We start from the raw sequence: 16,002 nt of genomic DNA, 5'->3' as shown, positions 1-16,002 counted from the left end.
TAAAATACCAATTCATGAGGCACATTACAGCATTTTTCACTAAATATATATATACACACTTGTATTTAGTAATGTTGACAATATCTTAAAGATGATTACTGAATACTATTTTACACAGCTTTGCTCTTTAAAAAAAAGAGTGTAATTTGATGACATCATTTTGTAACTATTTTAGAAGGGGCAAAAGAAATTTTCAGTTTCCCAGTCATGTCTTCAGGCTGTTACTTTCTAGAAACCCACCGCTACAAACTTCTAGTAAAATACAAAAGAGGTAGAGATTATATTAAGATGATTTTGTAAAATAAAATACAGCATTCTTCACTATCACTAAATCTATCAAATATTAATAAGAATCACTTGAAGAAATTCCCAAATGTGTGCCCATCCAACAAGCAATACACAAGACCCTTCCTTCCATGAATGACTTTTAATAACACTTCAAATTAGAATTTAAGTTAGAACCAGTGCGTATATGTGATATTTTTACAAATTTAAATAATGTTTTATTACATTACAAAAAGTTAAGAGTTGTGGTTTAAGCCAAAACAAATTATTTGTAACCAACATCTCAAAAGACTGCAGTGTGCTAAAATAAAGCTATGATGAAAACTCAGTTTTACATTATTGATTCAACTCTATGAAGTAGGCCTACTGTTACCTCATTTTAGACATAATGAAACTGAGGCACCAAGTTGAATAACTTAGTCAAGGTAATACGGATACTAAGTGGCTGAGCTAGCCTATACGATTCTACTAAAAAAGAGTTACAAAATTTTTGACGTTCACAAGATACTTTCATTCTTCAAAAATTCCAACATATCTCCATGTCCCAGACAGCCAAAAAAAAAATAATAATAATTCCAACAGGCGAAGCCTAGTAAAAGGCGAGATTTTAACTTATCTTTGCAGTATTTATAAGACTGTATGCCTTTCCATGAAAAAGAATTATACATATGTATTCCTGAAAGCTTGGAATGCAAGTGTACTTAAATTAACAGATGACCAAAAAGGAGGCAAAGTATGACTAATTCCCAGAACCACATGTCAAAAGAGCATTCCATCATCGCAGCGTTCTTAACGTGTAGGTCATGGAGTTCTAAGAGTCCCCAAGACTCAGGAAGTGCAGTCATAAGTATTTCATGTTTTCCTAGCACTAAGATATAGTTAGTTATAATATATCATCAGACTTTTCTCTGTGTCAACATTTACTACATTCAATGGTGCAAAAGTAATGACTGGGAAAAGTCCCAGCACTTTAGCACAAGCCAAGAGACCTGGGCCCAATTTTTACTAATAACCACTGCATTTGACACATAGATAAAATTGTATTTTCAATTTTTAAACTATGAATACCTGGAGGAAGCAGTAAAAGTTAATTTTATTAAATCTCTATCCATGGGTACATGCTTTTTTCATGTTCTTCACAATAAAACAGGATTTGTCCACAAAGTACATCTGCTGCATTCTGAAGCAGGATGGTTATTTTAAGAAAAAGCATTCATGATTGGGTTACATGCTGAATGAAATACTTTTTTCATGGAACGAGATTTTTATATGAGACACCTATAATTACTGGCTTGAGTATTTGGCCAGCATTTTCTATGAGATCAATATGAAGACATGTAACTTCTTTTTAATTTTGTAAAATAAACACATTAGCATTTGGATAATCTGCTTAGGTCAATGCATCAGTATTTTTCTTCTGATTGGTACATGACACTACAAAATCATGCATGGGTAAAAGAGCCATTCAAAATTCAAAGCAGCCCAATGGATTCCTTTTTCTTTTTTTTTTTCTTTTGAGACAGAGTCTCACTCTGCTGCCCAGGCTGGGGTGCAATGGCGTGATCTCAACTCATGCAGCCTCTGCCTCCGATTCAAGCGATCCTCCTGCTTCAGCCTCCAGAGTGCAGAACTATAGGCACATACCATCACACCCAGATAATTTTTGTGTTTTTTGTAGAAATGGGGTTTTACCATGTTGCTCAGGATGGTCTTGAACTCCTGAGCTCAACTGATCCACCTGCCTCAACCTCCCAAAGTGCTAGGATTACAGGTGTGAGCCACCATGCCCAGCCAGTCCAATTAATTTCAATGTTAAGAGTACTTTTAAGTTTTACAGTAGTATCAAAAAAATCCACAATTATCTTTAAAGGTTATTAACATACTCCTCCCTTATCACTTCTCCGTATAAAGTCAGGTCTTCTTTGACGCATTTTAATTAAAAAGCTTTCTGCAATAGATGGAATGCAAAAGCAAATGTGGGAAGCCGACCATTTCTCATAGAGCAAAACAATTTACAAAACATAAAACAATACCATTCTTCCCACTACACTGAAGGGAACATTAAAGGCATTTGCAAAAATGTACAAGAAAGTGACTCTTAATTCTGTAACATTTTCTTTAAAACGCGCTTTGGCTTATAACATGGTAAATATTGATATATTACTTCAGCAGCACTTTGGAGGCCTCAATAGTTTTTCCTAGTGATATGGAAAATTAAAGAAATATGGAAGCCAAAATGTTTGAGAAGCACTATTTTTAAAGTCCCAGTCAGTCTTCTTTCATGAAAATATAAAACAGAAAGATTGCACTGAGTAAGGTAAATTAACCTAACAAATATTTTCCAAAATGTGGTAAACATGCCACTACTGGCACATGACACTTTTTGTGCAGAACATGGATATTTTTCCTTTAATATTTAATACTTGGGCTATCAAGACACAAGGTGAGCATAACCATCCAAAACCCCAAATGCTCCAAAATCCAAAATGTTTTCAACACCAACACAATGCCCAAAGTGGAAGATTCCATACTTGACCTCATGTGATGGGTTTAAGTCAAAATGTAGGCAAAACTTTCATGCACAAAATTACTTAAAATATTCTACTGAGCCAGGTATAGTGGTTCATGCCTATAACCCCAGCACTCAGGAAGGCTGAGATGCAAGAATTGCTCGAGCCCAGGAATTCAAGACCAGCCTGTGGAACACAGTGAGACACTGTCTCTTAAAAAAAATTTTTGGGCGGACGCATAATCCCAGCACTTTGGGAGGCCGAGGCGGGCGGATCATGAGGTCAAAAGATCAAGACCATCCTGGCTAACACGGTGAAACCCCGCCTCTACTAAAAATGCAAAAAACTAGCCGGGCGTGGTGGAAGGCACCTGTGGTCCCAGCTACTCGGGAGGCTGAGGCAGGAGAATGGCGGGAACCCGGGGGGCGGAGCTTGCAGCGAGCTGAGATCGTGCCTCTGCGCTCCAGCCTGGGTGACAGGGCGAGACTCTGCTTCAAAAAAAAAAAAAAAAAAAAAATTTAAATTCTATGAAGTAACCTTCAGGCTATGTATATAAGACATATATGAAACATAAGTGAATTTCGTATTTGGATCTGGGTCTAATCCCCAAGATATCTCATTATGTAATATACAAACGTTTCAAAATCCAAAAAAATCCAAATTCCAATACACTTCTAGTCCCAAACATTTTAGATAAGGGATACTCAACATGTATATTTTGTGTGTGTATGTATATTACCAATAACCTAATTTAAAGGAATGACTTAACACAGTACTCAGGTAAAGCTAAAGTGTAGTATGACCACCTAAACCTGGGAGATACACTCACTGAACTAAATAAAAACTGCTTTAACTGCGTCAACTGGAATAACATTGATTGATCAATGACAAGAAGGTATTCATCTAACACTTTATCAATATAAACTCTTGTTTGAGAGAATGCAATCTTAATGGGCACAGTCAATATTCTGTTTTAGGTCACAGTCAAAATTCTTTATTGATAAAGACCTCTCATGTTTATCTCAAAAGAAGCTTTAAGAATGGTCTAGGAATCACCACATGCTATTTAGGTTCTATGCCTCAAAAAAAGAAAATGCTAAAATAATGTAGAACATTTAAATCCACTAAAAAATATATAATTCTAGAGAAAAATATAGTAAGTTCTGACAAGTAACAGGATTCAGCCTTTTTAATCAATTAGGAATATCTAAATATTCCTAAAAACAAATTCTCTAAAAAAAAATTATATTCAGCAATTGAAAGTATTTTAGTGTGAGCAAACTATATACTATTACCTTTTCCTTCACTAGAGAAGGTTACATAAAAGAGTAAAGTTATAACCAGTTAAATTTTCATGAGAAAGACTAAATAAGAACTGTTGGCCAAGCGCGGTGGCTCACTTCTGTAACCCCGGCACTTTCGGAGGCTGAGGCAGGCAGATCACCTGAGGTCAGGGGTTCGAGATCGGCCTGGCCAAGATGGTGAAACCCCATCTCTATGAAAAGCCTGGCGACAGAGCGAGACTCCATCTCAAAAAAAAAAAAAAAAAGTTAGGAGCCAGAAATATTACAAATTGTAGACACAAAGAATGAAGCAAAAATCACTTACATGAAATATTCATGGGTATTTTTAAAAACCTCAAGAGATTAGGCCTCTCTGCCAAGAAAGTATTAACTCATGAAAAAAGTATTAAGATATTGAAAGACGTACATCGGCAAATTAATATTTTCTAATAAAAGTAAACTGGGCCGGATGTGGTGGCTCACACCTGTAATCCCAGCACTTTCGAAGGCTGAGGCGGGCAGATCACTTGAGGTCAGGAGATCAGCCTGGCCAACATGGTGAAACCCCGCAAATACTAAAATTACAAAAACTTAAGGCCAAGCATGGTGGCTCATGACTGTAATCCCAGCACTTTGGGAGGCTGAGGCAGGCAGATTACCTGAGGTCAGCAGTTCAAGACCAGCCTGATCAACATGGTGAAATCCCATCTCTATTAAAAACACAAAAAATTAGCCAGGTGTTGTGGCGGGTGCCTGTAGTCCCAGCTCCTCAGGAGCCTCAGGCAGGAGAATCGCTTGAACCCAGAAGGTGCAGACTGCAGTGAGCCAAGATCGTGCCACTGCACTCCAGCGTGGGCGACAGAGTAAGACTCCATCTCAAAAAAAAAAAAAAATCAGTCGGGTGTGGTGGTGCACCCCTGTAGTCCCAGCTACTTGTAAGGCTGAGGCAGGAGAATCACTTGAACTCAGGAGATGGAGTCTCTGAGTTCCGCCACTGCACTCCAGCGTGTGCAACAGAGGGAGACGCCGCTTAAAAAAAAAAAAAAAAGTAAATAAGGGTCAGGCATGGTGTCCAGTGCCTATAATCTCAGGGTTTTGGGTGACCAAGGCAGGAGGATCCCCTGAGGTCAGGAATTAGAGGTACGGTGACCTATGATTGCATCACTGCACTCCAGTCTGGGTGACAGAATGAGACCTCACTCAAAAAACTTTTTAAATGTTTTAAAATGAAAAGGAAAAAATATACATTTCTATTGATACAACTCAATAGCATGTAAACTTTCCAACTTAATCAATAGTGAATGCTTGGAAAACTTAACATTTTAAATTCAGGCAATTAAACACATTAATTTCCAATACACTGAATTATTCACTGCTAGTTAGTGAGAGGTAGTTTAAAAAATATAAGACAATCTCTTTATATATATATATACCCAAAGGTGGGTTTTCTCCCCTCAATACATGCATTCCTAAATACCTTCACACATGAATATTTGGGAAAATATTCCTCAGTTATATGATTGTTTAAATGAAACTTTACATCGTATGTTACTGACAGAATTGCAAATTACATTGATGGAACTGCAAATTAAAATGAGATAGTACTACAAAACCTACTAGAATGGTGACGATCCGAAACACTGACAAAACAAATGCTGGCAAAGATGTGACACAACCAGAACTTTAACGTACTGCTGAAGGCAATACAAACAGGTGTAACCATTTTGCAAGACAGGCTGGCAGTTTCTGATAAAATTAAATATACTCTTACCATCTGATACAGCAATATCACTCTTTGCTTTTTACCCAAAGGATGTGTAAACTTATGTCTACATAAAAACCTACAAAGGAATGTTTATAGCAGCTTGATTCATAATTGCTAAAACCTGGAAGCAACCAAGATGTCTGTCCGTAGGTGAATGGGTGAACTGTGGTACAACCACAATATTATTCAGCGCTAAAAAGAAATGAGCTATCGACCCATGAAAAGACATAGAGGAAACTGAAATGCATATTGCCAGGTGACTGGAAGCCAATCTGAAGAGGCTATATACTGGATGATTCCAACTATATGACGTTCTGGAAAAAAACTAAACTATGGAGATAGAAGGATCAATGGTTGCCAAGGGGTAGGTGGAAGGGATAAAGAAGAACACAGAAGATTTTTAAGGAGGTGAAAATACTCTGTATGATACTAGAATGATAGGTTCATGTCATAGATTTGTCAAAACCCTCAGAATGGACACCCAGAGCAAATCTAAAGGTAAACTATAGACTTCGGCTGGTAAGAACGTGTCAATGTAGCTTCAGCAATTTTTATAGATATATCATTCCAGTAAAACATTTTGATAGCAGGAGATGATGTATGTGGCATGGGGTAGACAGGCAATCTCTGTACCTTCCACTCAATCTTGCTGTGGACCTAAAGCTCTTTTGAAAAAGACTACTAAAATATTGAAACTTTAAAATGAATCCTTTTGAATAATCAATTACATTAAAAATAAATAATAAATAAAGATGAGTCTCACTATGTTGCCCAGGCTGGACTTATACTCACTGGGCTCAACTGATCCTCCTGCCTCAGGCTCTCAAGTAGCTGGGACTACAATCATGCCACTGCACCCACGTAATTACATCTTAATTTATACTGCAAGGTTTAGTCACGAAACAAAAAGTAGTTGTTACTTGTTAAATACTAAATCAGAAATAGAGGCGACAAATAGAAGTAGGGAAACTTACTGTGTTCATTAACTTGACATGTGCCTCTTAAACCAAATACATTCAACAATGTATTTTGAAAGCCTCGTTCAGGTAATTGAGTGAATAGATTGCTCTGATATTACTGTCAAATTCAACTGAATGTGTAGAAAAATTAATGGCTGCTTTTTAATACATAGGGTGGCATTATAACCGAAGATCAATTAAATGTAAACACAATCTAGCATACATCAAGGGACAGAAGGAAATAAGTATTTTACATAAATTAATTGTTAAAGAAGCTTCTATTCGGCTGAGATTTTAAGAGACGGGCCTCTCACTATGTTGCCCAAGCTGGCCTCGAATTCCTAAGCTCAATTGATCCTCCCACCTCAGCCTCCCAAGTAGCTGGTGCACAACATTGCTCCTAAGAATTTTATTTATAATACATTATAATGCATTTATAATGCAAACACCTGAGAGTATTTTCAAGATTACCAGTTTCAACTGTCATTGTAAACTCTCTCTGAAGAGGCGCTTTTACAACTTAAAATTGATTAATAATATTTATTCTTCAAATTTAGTTATTTTACCCAGAACTCCTAAAAAAAAAAAAAAAAAGAGCAAGGATATCAGCTGTAAGACAAACAATACTAGAAATAAAATCTTACCAAAGCTCACTTAATGCTGGTGACTGGTTTGCATTTCTTGATCCAAAACCTCTTTCTTATCCAGTGCATTTCCTTACCAAAGTAAAACTATCATAACTGGCCAGGTCAAGGTATGAAAGGTGAAAGAAAAAAACAAATATAAACTGCGCAAGCAGCAATTCCAAACTGGTCCCATCAACAGAAAAAAGCAGAACAGAGGAAGACAAGGCACAGAAGGCCAACGTATGAGCTCAGTACACATTTTATACAGGAGAGTATCCGCTTCTGTTTGTGGTATTAGGCATTAGATAAATCATCTTAGTAATTTACCAGAGGCCTTGAAATCGTGATAAGTTAATACATATTTTCTTCTAAGTAGGTAACTCAAAGCTACAGATTCAAATACATAGTCATTTTTTACACATTTAAGTGGTACCAAAACAAAAATCAAAGTTATTTAAAATTTGCCATTATAAAATAAACTACTGTAACAATCAAATCAATTGGTTAAAACCAAATATAGAAAAAACAATAATAAACCAAATGAAGAAGTTATCTTAAGAAAACCATGGTAAACTTACAACCAGAAAAGCCAGGGTTTGACATAGTGCACAATGTAGTGTAAGATACCATTCAGAAAAGAAGTAAACTTACCCATAAACTTTCAGTTACCTTAAATTGTAAAAGTCTTTGAAAGTTTGTAATTATAATAATTATCAATCTAACTCAAATAAGCAAAACCCTTTGAAAGTTTGTAATTACAATAATTACCAATCTAACTCATATAACTGTATCTCATCAGTAGAAGATGCTTACAAACCAGAGTTCCTACAGCCTACTTCTCACTAGTTGGTACCTTAATACTGAACATAAATAGACATTATAATTTTTTAGTTTTAGTATACAGTTCTAACATTTTACATGATACTACAGATACTATCCTCAATATGAAGTACAGAAGATCTTAGATACTGACTAGCCTAAAACATAATTTATTGTCACTATATAGAACAAGCACTGTAAGGTGGCTCCAAATACATTAAACAAGTCACAAAGCAGAAGCAAAAAGTTAAATTTTTATGCCTTCCGAGGATCTTCTGTCACTAATTCAAACTAGTAATTAAAATTATCATTAGTTGTATTATATAGTAGACAATGCACAAGATATGTTTACATTAGTTAACCACATCTATTTGCCGGTCTTGACTCTCCTCTTCTCTGATTGCTCAAACAAGAGTTAACATTAGCTAAGAAATCTTACCGTTCTGAACCAAAAATTATTAGAAGAACTTACCATTTCAAATGAAAAGATATGAGGTATTCCTACAACACAGCAGGAATAATAAATAAATCACATCATTTTATAAACACACACACACACACACACACACACACAAAAGTACCACAATAGTGCCTAGACTATTTAATGACAAGCTAGACACCCTCAGTAAAGAATTTCATTTTGTAAACTCTCAGAACGTTTGAGCTGTTTCTTTTAACATTACTCCGTATAAGTAATCAGCACCTAAAATCCTCTAACATCCTTTGTATCCTCTACAGTGCTCAGCACTATGTTCTAAATACAGGAAACAGTGACCAAATTTTTCTTCCAAAATGGTAACATCCCAGTCGTCCTGTAAGTCTAATACTCTGAAGTAAAAAGTTAGGTGTGTTGAAAACCAAGCACAAAAAAAACGGTTTCTTTGGCTGCTTTTAAAAATTACTCTTCATTACTTAATCACGTATGAAGTCTATAAAAATGTTATCAGCAGTTGTACCTCAGTGCCACCTATGTTTTCCAAAGTACCAACTGTGTAATATCTGAGGCATTAATATTCAATAAATGCCATTGTCTGGTGATCCATACAAACCGAAAACCATAACTGAGCTGCACTGGCATTGGAAAAACAAGACTTCAAACAGCTCCTTAATTCTCTCAGTTTACATCTCAGTAACTATAACATGACAAACATAGAATTTGTGACCTCGAAAAATTCAGAGAACACAAAGTCAGAACAAAATTAGAATACAACTTGGGAAGTATTAAGAATAAACTATATTAAACATAAAAAGGACCGGGGTAGTGGCTCACACCTGTAATCCCAGCACTTTGGGAGGCCAAGGCAGGTGGATCACTTGAGGTAAGGAGTTCAAGATCAGCCTGGCCAACATGGTGCAACCCCGTCTCTACAAAAATACAAATATTAGCCGGATGTAGTGGCACTCACCTGTAATCTCAGCTACTTGGAAGGCTGAGGCACAAGAATCACTTGAACCCAGGAGGCAGAGGTTGGAGTGAGTCGAGATCACACCATTGCACTCCAGCCTGGGCAACAGAGCGAGACTCCGTCCTTAAAAAAAATTTTTCTTTTAAATTATTTTAATGAAAAGAATCACAGCTAGGGTGAGGAATCAGAAGAAATACATGACCTGAGTCTGAACAGATATTCTCCAAAGGGAAAAAAGAAAAACATGGTAATTTTTCTGGATTATGAACCTCTCTGAAACTCTAACGGAAGGTAAGACCAAAAAAAAGTTAATCAATACAATGAAGGGTCCTCTGACGAAGTGTGTACACAGAATAAGAGATTCAGTCACCATTTCCAAGTAGTCATTCAAAAAAGATTAACAAATATGATGATAAAACACAGAAAACCAATACTAATAATCATAGCATATGATTAGGCTAACCATACCTCCTGGTTCACCTAAGAAAGCCCATTTCATGCCTATTGTAGCAAGTATTTTAATAGTATCCATGTTCATTTGTCCCATTTTATATGAAACATTCTATGGTTTCCCACGCATCATTAGATATTATTAAAACTATTAAATAACCTTTGGAGGAGTGATCAAATAACTCAACACCTGGTTAAAATTGACACATACCTTCAACCCAAATATCCCAAATCAGCAAAATCCTACAAATCAATTCCAAGAATATGTGTAAACATTACAAACTTACATATCTTTTTGTTTTTATTTGATCACAAAAGTCTAAGTCAAGTTACAACTATGTACCATGCCAAATATTGAGAAAATTCCTTGGCTTGTAATAAATTATTTTAATGAATATGTAAAAACATCAACAACCGAAACTAGTCACAACTAGAACATTACATATGAGACCATTGCAATGTCTGTTATTATCCATTTTGATTTTCACCAACATGTCCAAACCACTGGGACTAGGCCATCATTATACCAGAAATAAACCTACCAGCCCAGCAGGTCACACTTAAATCTGACATCAAATCCTTCAGCAAACAATTCTTTAGTTATTTCCGTAAGTTAATGAAGAGGCCATCAAAATCCCTTGTAAAACGTGTCTTTTGTTTGAATGCTTCAGGAGTTTAGACTTCAAAAAACAAATCTTCTTAAGCAACATAAATAACTCATTAGAGCTTTAAAAACTGTAGAAAAAGAGGGACGGCCATGTGGAAACCACAAAACTGTAACTTCTGCTCTGGAATCTTCACAAACCATTTCAGAAAATAAAATTGTACCTATTCATTAGTAAATAACAATGGGATCACTCTTCTCTGACAGCATACATTAATGGAATTTTTTTTTTTTAACTGGATAGTTTCTGTTTTTCAGTTTTACACATGACACATCAGGGAAAGTTAGGTTCCAATTAAATCAAGAGATGATAGATAAACAAACAACAAAAATCCCATGCAGGAGGCAAGAAGAGGCTGACTGGTTAAAGAAACAGGCCAAATTCAACAATACTGATCAAGAGGGGTTAACATTTGAAAGAAGAGTGCTTTATACCTCTACTGACTAGAACTAAAGGGATTTTGGCTGGGTGTGGTGGCTCACACCTTTAATCCCAACACTCTGGGAGGCTGAGGCGGTCAGGTCACGAGGTCAGGAGTTCGAGACCAGCCCGACCAACATGGTGAAACCCCGTCTCTACTAAAAATATAAAACTTTGCCGGGCATGGGCCTGGTGTGGTGGCTCACGCATGTAATCCCAGCACTTTGGGAGGCCAAGCGGGCAAATCACCTGAGGTCAAGAGATCGAGACCATTCTGGCCAACATGGTGAAACCTCATCTCTAGGAAATATACAAAAATTACCCGGGTGTGGCAGCACGCGCCTGTAGTCCCAGCTATTTGGGAGGCTGAGGCAGGAGTATCACTTGAATCCCAGAGGCAGGGGTTGGACTGGGCCGAGATCGTGTCACTGCACTCCAGCCTAGCGAGATTCAGTCTTAAAAATAAAAAGTAAGGCCAGGCACGGTGGCTCACATCTGTAATCCCAGCACTTTGAGAGGCCGAGGTGGGTGGATCACCTGAGGTCGGGAGTTCGAGACCAGCCTGACCAACATGGAGAAACCCCGACTCTACTAAAAATACAAAATTAGCTGGGCGTGGTGGCACATGCCTATAATCCCAGCTACTAGGGAGGCTGAGGCAGGAGAATTGCTTGAACCTGAGAGGCGGAGGTTGCGGTGAGCCGAGATCATGCCATTGCACTCCAGCCTGGGCAACAAGAGTGAAACTCCACCTCAAAAAAATAAATAAATAATAATAAAAAAAAAATTAGCCAGTCGTGGTGGCGCACGCCTCTAATCCCAGATACCTGGGAGGCTGAGGCAGGAGAAACACTTGACCCTGGGAGGCAGAGGTTGCAAGTGAGCCGAGATCGCACCGCTGAAGTCCAGCCTGGGAGACAGAGCAAGACTCCGTCTCAAAAAGGAAAACAAGATTTTAAAATCCCAGGTATCAGCTGCAAGGCTGTGACTCTTTACCATTTCTTCCCATAACTTTTGCTCTGGTTTATAACCATGACTACCAATGAACCTTCTGAATATTAATTTGGATTCCTCAGGAATCCTTGGATCTGGAATATGAGGTGCTGTGCTTAGTGAGCCTTCTAAAAACACTGGAAAAGAATATATAAATGAATAGATTTGCATTATTCTTCACAAGTTCTATGAGTTTGGTTAACATGAGCCACTTTTTATAGATTCCCTTCAACTCTCAGACTGGCTCTAAATCAGAGGTCAGCAAACATTTCAGGTAAAGGGCCAGATGTAAATATTTTTTAGGCCTGGCAGGCCATGTAGTCTCAATACAGTCTCATATAGTTGAGTCACAACTACTCAAATCAGTTTTTGTAGGGCAAAGAACTCATAAACAAAACAAACAAAAACAAGTATTACAAAAATAGGCAGCATGTGAACTGAGCCTGGTCTATTCTAGGCTGTCAACTTCTGGTCTGGATGAGACAATTAAAAGTATTACAACTATGCACGAAAAATTAATGCATAGTTTGAGATAATATGTCCTGCACATACAGTCCGAAAGCCCAAATCAAGGTTGCCACACCCAAATTCTGCAGGGAACTATTCACGTAGAATGTCATATTGTTTAAACCGTGTTCTAAAGACGGATATATAACCATATGCAGTGGTAGGCAACTATTGTCTCACTATTCAGGAGGCTGAGACAGGAGGATAGCTCAAGGATGTCAAGACCAGCCTGGGTAACATAGGGAGACACAATCAAAAGAGAAAAAAACAAAGAAAGATGGGCACAGCAGCATGCCTACTCTCCCAGCTACTTGGGAGGCTGAGGCAGGAAGATTCACTTAAGCCTAGGAGTTTGAGGCTGTAGTGTGCTATAATCACGCTTGTCAATAGCCACTGCACTCCAGCCTGGGCAACACAGCAAGATATCATCAATAAATAAACAAATTTCGTCCTATATAAATCTTACGCCATGTTGAACTACATCAAGCATGCCTTCCACTAACACTCCCAGGACCCACAAAAAATTCAACTATTTTCATTTCAATACGTCTCATTTCAATACAAGGCCAGTAGTTTTGAATCTCTGCTAACAGAAAGAAATAAGCAAGGTGTAGAGTTTTCTTTAACATGTAGATCTCCTGGTACCAACCTAGACATACTGAATCAAAATACTTGGTGGACTGAATCTCAGGCATTTTTCCTTAAGTTCCACAAATATATTGCAAGGTTGAAAACTACTGGAATTAGCAAAAAAAGGTGATCAAAGATCAATGTATTACAATCTACCTGGATCAAAAAACAAATCAATTATTAGTAGTATGATCTAGGAACCCACATTTTTAAAAAGCTCCTTGAGTGTTTATTATGGACATTGCAAAAACACCGTTCTGCTGGGCACAGTGGCGTATGCTTGTTGTATCAGCCACTCAGGAAGATGAGGAAGGAGGACTGCTTGAGCCAAGCCTGGGCAACATATCAAGACCCCATCTCTAAAAGAAAAAAGAAAACATTTTTTGCCTGTCCTTGGACGAAGCACTACACTGTTAGCCTCTGCCAACATTCTCTTAATCCTTCTGGCCTCACAGTCCCTCGGGTGCTACGATGGAATGCCTCTGACAAGCAAAGAAATACAACTGAGTCCAACTGTTGCCTTAGCATATAACATACCTTTATTTTCAAGTTTATTATGTGTGTTGAATAAACTGTGTTGAAATACTTAGGGCTATTCCCAACTAGTCAAATGGGACTAATAAGCTTTAATAGCAAGTCAGGTATATATTTAGTTGAATGTAGGAAAACTGAAAAGGGTATGAGGAATTACTCTTTTCTTTATTGAAGAGGCAAGCATTAATATGTACCATACAAGAAAAAGAAACTTCTCAGCCAGGCGTGGTGGCTGATGCCTGTAATCCCAGCACTTTGGGAGGCCAAGGCAGGCGGACCACCTGAGGTCAGGAGTTCAAGACTAGCCTGGTCAACATGGTGAAAACCCATCTCTACCAAAAATACAAAAATTAGCTGGGCAAGGTGGCAGGCACCTGTAATCCCAGCTACTCGGGAGGCTGAAGCAGGAGAGTCGCTTGAACCCAGGAGGCAGGGGTTGCAGTGAGCTGAGATCATCCCATTGCACTCCAGCCTGAACAATAAGAGCGAAACTCTGTCTCAACAAATAAATTAAAAAAAAAAAAAAAAAAAAAAAAGGCCGGGCGCGGTGGCTCAAGCCTGTAATCCCAGCACTTTGGGAGGCCGAGACGGGTGGATCACGAGGTCAGGAGATCGAGACCATCCTGGCTAACACAGTGAAACCCCGCGTCTCTACTAAAAAATACAAAAAACTAGCCGGGCGAGGTGGCGGGCGCCTGTAGTCCCAGCTACTCGGGAGGCTGAGGCAGGAGAATGGCGTAAACCCGGGAGGCGGAGCTTGCAGTGAGCCGAGATCCTGCCACTGCACTCCAGCCTGGGTGACAGAGCGAGACTCCGTCTCAAAAAAAAAAAAAAAAAAAAAAAAAAAAGAAAGAAAGAAACTTCTCAGGTTTTAAAACCAAGTAACATAAAATTTAAACATCACCCCAATATTCCTAACTCAAATATTTCATAACTACATGATACAACAACTAAAGCTAAAATAAGATGGACATTTGGATATTTTCATGACATTAACATTTTCCCAAGAAGCAATGTTTACTCCAAGAAACTGCATCAACAAAATGCTAGAACTAAAATCTGTCATTTACTCCAATGCAAATTTTTCCCATAAATAAAGACTGGTAAGTACTGAAGTGTTTAAACTACTTAATCTACAGGTGGTGGAGTAACCTAATATGAAAACAATCACAAGACAATTATAAAAACCAATCTTATAAAATTTTCATTGCTTCCAGAATAATCGCTTTTAATGTGTCCAAAAATTGTGATAAGTAGAAAATTTCCACTTAGTAAATACTGCCTGGAAAAAAAATCAAATACACTCTATATTATGGTAAAGACAAACCTAAATGCAATTAAGACATATTATAAAAATGTATTAATTCTTAAGGCAGTTGAATGCTATCCTAAATGAGTAAAAAATGTCGTTTAATTTATAGTTTCAACAGCAATTATCAAAAAGTTTGTCTTCTAAGGAAAAATAAAGTATTAAATAAAAACGACAACTGATATTGATGAAGTACTGGCTTATATGCTTGAAATTCTTAAAAATATATTCCCATGTGTCATAAAATTATGGTCAAGTTGAAGGCTGACAAAGAAAAAGATGACCAGATATGACAAGTGTTTTCCCTCATTCTTTGTTACATGAAATTATTATTTCAAACATGAAATATGTAAATCAGTATTTATTTTATACTTGAAAGTCCTGTAAATCTTAGTTGTGTTGGACTATTTCTATTAGGAAGACAAGAAGAGAGAGGTGGCATCTTAAAATTAACGAAGAAAATCAACTTTACTCATTACTTGGACAAGTTGAACACTTACCATTTGATTCCTCCCTTTAAACTGAACAGTGAAATAAGAGAAAGCACATAAGAGGGCCTAATTTCAAAGCTTAAAAAAAAAAAAAAAAAAAAAAAACACACACACACACACAGCATTAAAATTGTTTAACAATTTCCTCCAAAGACAGTTTTCAAAGTAAATGAAGAACAACTGACAGAATGGCCTCAATGCATTCTTAATACAATGTTTTCCTATTAATATATTACCATTAACACAAAACATTTGAGATAGGTAGAGCTTTCACTCATATTGCTTTTAGTACTTAACTTTATAGTAATAAGAAGCATTGTGAAGCTTGGAACCAAATAAAACTGACACCA

The 16,002-nt window shown here is 37.3% G+C and overlaps 1 protein-coding gene across 35 annotated transcripts in view; it reads right to left on the bottom strand.

The window, feature by feature from the left end:
- The window catches only part of PSPC1 (paraspeckle component 1), a 105,795-nt gene that overhangs the window by 38,610 nt on the left and 51,183 nt on the right, over window positions 1–16,002 (bottom strand). For 3 of the 35 annotated variants that reach the window (XR_003724098.2, XR_013407603.1, XR_013407604.1), the window contains exon 7: window positions 13,524–13,677. The gene's annotated coding sequence lies outside the window, so the exon portion shown is untranslated. 35 annotated transcript variants of the gene reach the window in all.

This window comes from Macaca mulatta, chromosome 17 (genome assembly GCF_049350105.2).
Source record: "Macaca mulatta isolate MMU2019108-1 chromosome 17, T2T-MMU8v2.0, whole genome shotgun sequence".
NCBI classification, from domain to species: Eukaryota; Metazoa; Chordata; class Mammalia; order Primates; family Cercopithecidae; genus Macaca; species Macaca mulatta.
Note: the sequence above shows the minus strand (reverse complement) of the source record. Positions and strands in the feature narration are given on the sequence as shown.